Genomic DNA, 6,000 nt, shown 5'->3' with positions numbered 1-6,000 from the left:
GACAGTTCAAATGTAGAAATGAGCACACCACTTCTGCAGTACAGCTGGACAGCATTTTTCAAAAAACTGTAAAGACACCACTGTAAGAAGCCTTAAAAGGAAAGCAGTTTTCATAGTTGATACACTAGCTAAAAATCAAGAAGATCTGTAACCATGAAGCTCCTAGTGATTTACAATCAAATCCTTTGCAGAAGTCCTAGAGGATAAAAAAACCCTTGAACAGCAGTTTTTGGGTCACTCAGACTTGAAATCTAATTTCCAAAGATGCCACCGAAGAAAAGGGCTCAAACATTTGTTTCCATCAAAATGACTGTGCTCACAGACCTGTCTCCTGCCTCAGATGGTCACCTGCAGTGTCTGCGGGACACTGCAACTCTTATTCTTACCAAACCAAGTCCAAACATGCTGTCTGTACGAAGGGCTTGTTTGCTCCCTCCTAAAAGAAAGAAGAGTAGTAAAGGTCAGCAGAGAATGCCTCTTGACTTTTTCAATGGACCCTAAGTAGCCTTTTCTATCTACTCAGCTTTATCCTTAGAATCAAAAATTAACCTGGCACAGGGCAGAGAAAACTAGAAAAGAACTGTTAAAGGTAATCCTTTTCCCAGGTTATCTCAGGTTAGCCACTTTGTGTTTCACTGGACTTAACACTACCCAAGAGGCTGATGTAAGGACAAACATTAAATGCTGTCAAGCATGGGAACAGCATCCACACGGAGAGATTTGTTTCAAACCCTGTGAGTCAAATTGAGGAATGCAAGTAAACTTAATAGTCAGAATGACCCAATATCCTCAAAGTAGAATGCTTAACATTTTTATCTGAAACATAATTTTCCATTAAATAACTAAGCTACCCTTAGCAGTATGTTTTCTAAAGCCCTACCACTGCTAGATACAATTTATTGTTCTTCTTACATAAGCTATTTATAAACCAAATAATTTTTTTTCTTATAAAATACTATCTCAGTAATACTAACTCTAATTTGTGGCTAAATCAATCAAAATCCAATAATTAAAGTAAATTTATTCTTACACTAGAAATTGAAATGCTACAATACACATAAGTATTGGTTCCAGTAACTCTCAAAATCAAAAGAAGGCAAAACACACTACAGAGCAAGCTGGATCAATGAAAAAAAGAAAAGAGACCTTTTTTTTTTTGTGGAGTTTCTGAGGTTTACAAAACCAGAAATAAAATTCATAGATCAGCCAGGATAAGTTTGTATCAGTTACTGCTGGAAAAATTTTATATTAGGTTTGTAGATTTTTCACTGCTGATATGCTGCGCGCATTCTTCTCTTCATTAATAATGTTTTAATTAATTTTTATATTGGAATGTAGAATTCAATTAAAGCAAGTTATCTTTCTATAATCCTCCCACAGCTTACCAAGACCAGAAGTATTTGGAAATATATTAACAATTGAATCACACTTAAAATTAAAAACTACTAATGATTTTTTTTTTTCACCTTGAAATTCACATTCTATACATCAATATATTTTAGGATACTTTCACTTCTAAATGTGTTTTGCCTCTGGAAATATTATCCAAGTTGTAATATAACCCAGATGAATATTTTGTGGAAAACGCCTTGCAGAACAAATCTGCTGTTAAAAAGTCACACTCAGAAGTTCATCTTTGAACTCTTCTGATGTGACATTATCTCAGTTGAAAAAGCCATTTTAACTCTATTTACAAGTGTCAAATAAAATCTATTTACTTACAGGACTAAAAAGAGACATGAAATGACTCACAGCACAGGATTTCCTCTCATTGATCCCACTGGATGCTTCTAATGAAGTGGTTTACACCTCTGAATGAATATGATTCCCATGCAGAAGTAGAGAGTGCATATCACTTTAGGCACTGGAAAAACAGTAGGATTATGATGCATATTCAACCTGAAAAAGCAAACAATGGAAAAAGAAGTATTCCAAATTCTTGGAAGGCCAAAACCTGAGTCCTAATAATCACTGTTTTATAGCAGAAGGCAAGTAATTTCCTTAATACTAAGGCTCAGATGGCTTTCCTTCTTTTGCCTGAACTCTGCTGCCTGATGTTTTCCATGTCTCCAAAATATTTGCAGACTGGAAAATAGCCCCTCTATATGCAAAGAAGTAGAAATGTTTGCAAACTGTTCTGTGATAAAATAGTGCTTTCCCTTACACCTGAAGACAATTGTCCAAGACTACCTCTCTCTGAACCCCCACACTTCTATTTAATTTAAGTACTTAGCTACTCAGTTCTAAGTGAGTACTCATTTCAGTGAGTATTTAAATAGTTCTGTATCTGTTACATAAATGCTGAATTTGGGTCAATTAAAAACTACTTGAATTATCATTCTAATTAAGCCTCGAAACTGAATTTTCTTTAACAGGAAGAGCATGGTACATTAAGCATGGATATATTCCTATAACATGGAAATTCCTGGATACATTTTCTTGGGCTGTCTTAGATGGTGTTGTTCTACCAACATGTGTATGTATTCTTAAAATTTAGGAGAGTGCACATTCATTCAAACTTCCTACAGTTAGATATGTCCAAAGCATACAGACTGAGGTCTGTGCCTCTGTGATGATGAGGACAAGGGCCTATCTTACATGTCTTCAGCAAAGTTTTAATGAGATTAAATGATAGCATAGTTCCTTCCACTTCAGTTCTTTGTTTTTGGTTATGATGGCTCTGCAGTCAGTAAAAGTGCTGAAGATTGTGTTATGGCTTTTGCAACCTTTTTCATCTTTCTTATTTCTGCTCCCTCACTGGGAGTAGAAGTCTTGTCATTAGGGAAAAACCAAAACCTTTAGCTTTCATTTTAAGAGACAAAAGAATTAAATGGCAAAAGACTAATAAAAGCTGTTTAAAGTCTCAGGGTTTTGGAATTACAAATAACACTTTTAGTTACATAGCTTTCTCCACTTTTTTTTTCCAAAAGTGAAGCCCTCTTTTCCCCTTCTAAAGTAATGCATAAAGACTAAAAGGATGCTGTCAGACTTTTCAAAGTTTATTGAAGTTTGCTCATAAATAAATGGAGTGGCATTTAACTTGATTGCTTCCCCTCAAGAGGGAAGGCTTATGCCATTCAACTTGTTACTTATTTTATGCTGCCTTGTCTTCATGTTTTATCTTCAGAATTACAAACATATTTCCAAATTTAAAAAAGAAATTTAAAAAATTGATGAAACTAAGTTTCTGTCAACTACCAGAAAAAAACCTTGAACAAACTACAAAATCCCCCATCCCAGGAACCATAAACCACATAATTTGGATAAGAAAAAGTCCACACTCTGTCACCATCCCCACAAGGAACAGAAAGTATTCACATATAGATTACCACAGAGCAGAAGCCCCAAGTAGTCCAAATTCAATTACATAAGTAAGGCCTGGTTGTTCAGACAATTCAATGCTCCTACTTATTGGTGATAATTGAGCAGGTACTGCAGCAGAATGGACAATAAATTCATTTATAATTTATATTATTTACAAAATCCTCATTATTTTTTATTGTTGCCACAAGAGAGGCTGTTTTACAAGTCTGAAAGGCTGGGAAATGGAGAATTTGTGGAAAAGAAAGACTTATCAAAGGTGATCTTCATGGAGATATTAAAGCAGTGGGTGAGACTCACCTGTGTGCCTTCATCATAATTACAGTTAGAGTAATTGTTCTCAATTTGCATTCAGATTTAGGGTAACTGTTCTCAAATTGTATTCAGATCAGAGGCTGCCTTACTTCTTACAGGTATATTACTACAATGAAGGATACTGCGTCCCTTCCTCCCTTGAAATCTGGTCCTGTTTGAGTAATTTAAAATATCTCCTGCAACTTTTGAAGCACAGCTTGCAAAGCGAGCCCTGTGATGAGATGGTATCCATTTGTATGACAGTGAACTTTAATTCTACATTAAACTAACATATTGCAGATATTTCTTGTGTGAACATAAGGCTGCAATTTAAATTGTGTTTTCAACAAAGTACTGGTTTTTCCATTATATTTTCCATTTTAAAAATTAATTTTTGTTCAGATATCAGAAAGCAGGCGACTGGTGGGCAGAAAGAATTACTTGCCAAAAACCTTGCTTCAATTTTTGGATAGTAGTTCCTTATGATGGTGTGTTTTCCATGTGAACAAAGCCTTTACTGCATAATCTGCAACCTTGCACAGTAACAACCGAGTATTGACAGTATCAATAATCAGTATCAACAATCTCAATAACTGGTACTGGCAGCAACCTAAGATTTAAAAAAAATAAGATCCTAAAGCACTATAGACCCAATTTTTGTTTCTTTTCTGATCTTAGAATACAACATTGGACATTTGATAAATGGCAGAATTCTCAATAGAGATTATATGCTTGATCTTGCAAATGGTCTTCAAGGAGGTAGAAGGAGATATTTGGATTTACAGCCACTCAGAGGAGGATGCAGACAATGCAGAGAAGGCAACTGCAGAATATGAAGATTGCATAACCTGGCCTGTAATTTTAAATCCAGACAAGACTTCTGTTTAGCTAAATTCTTAAAAGAGAGTAAGCAAGAGAAAAATGTTTGAAGAAGACAATAAAATTCTCGTTTGTAGCCTTGTACGAGCACTCAGTATATTACTTTGGCCCTCAGAAGCATGGACATTGTTGCATTGTTTTCTAAAAATATTATAACCTGACTGTGACCACAGAATGAAGAACTCATTCCCCAATGCATGTGTTGTGTAACATCTATTTCAGCACATCCTTTTGATATTGATCCACAGTTTAGTAACACATTACCTCCCAGCCGTGCAAAATTATTTGCTGGACAGCTTGCAAGACTTATTTCCAAAGTAATTCTAAATCATGTCTCCTATTTACTACTGTTTAATTTTATGCTTTTGCAAATAAAAATTTCATGCCCATAAAAAAAGTAAAATCTAGCCAAAGCCTGATAAGGTCTTGATGATTCAGCTTCAGATACTGAAAGCTGCTAAGCACCATCCCTGAAGTCAACTTCCACCTTAAATGGTTTTCAGTCCATTTTTCTCATTTCCTTCTTTTTCACAGTTCTTCTCATATACACATTAGTTACCTTTTCACAATCTTAGTGAACTTTATAAAAAGCAAACTTCCAGCCAAGAAAACTACTGGATCACATATGCCCTTTAGTTATTTTACTGTTTTAATTTTTAACAGAAACAAATGAATGCCAAAGACTGGGCTTTGAGAACACAGGATTTGCTTGTTAGTGAAAAGGAGCGGTAAAAGTACAAATTACAATCCACATTTTTATTCAGCCAATAATCAACATATATCAGGATTCAGGGTTTCATTTACTTTCCTTTTGCCATGAAAAATTTCAGCAAAGATCTTCCTGAATCAGCTGAATAAACCAGCAATTTCCCTGTATCAGAGGTTTTATTAAATATAAAGTTTTTTATAAGCCAGAGTATGGTGCAACGTATGAATCCTTGTTCCAAAACAACTTTGCCAAGCAAAGTTGTCATATTTGCCAAGCAATTACCACGTAAGAATAAGTCAAAGTTTCTCTATGGAAGTGAGAGAAGAGGAGAAGAGGAAATATGCTGAAGTGGTATAGATGAGACTTGGTATGTAAAATTTAAATACTTTTCCTGAAATTTTTAATTACTTGCCAGACAATGATTCTAAATACAAGCTAATAGTTGATTTTTTAAAATATTCCAACTATTCTACTTTATCATTGTTATCACTAACCTTATAATTTCTGAAACCTCTCACTTTTTCAATGATCTTACAAAATATAGCTGTAGTTCTTAGGAAGTAATCTAATCTAGCATATTATAATGGTAAGGTGAACTCTGGAGCATGGAAATCCTTAAAGAGCTGTTTGGTTTGTTTGGTTTGCTTGACCAGTTCCTCTAAATTCAGCTCTTTTTTTTTTTTTTTTTTTTTTTCCTTCCTTCTGCCATCCTTCCTCTTGCCTTTGCCTTTCTCTTTATTGTTCCATTGTCATTCTGTTCCATTTGTGGCTTCTGTATCTCATACCATGAGTATAGG

The sequence above is a fragment of the Sylvia atricapilla genome, chromosome Z (assembly GCF_009819655.1).
Source record: "Sylvia atricapilla isolate bSylAtr1 chromosome Z, bSylAtr1.pri, whole genome shotgun sequence".
Lineage (NCBI taxonomy): Eukaryota > Metazoa > Chordata > Aves > Passeriformes > Sylviidae > Sylvia > Sylvia atricapilla.
This window is presented reverse-complemented; position numbering follows the sequence as displayed.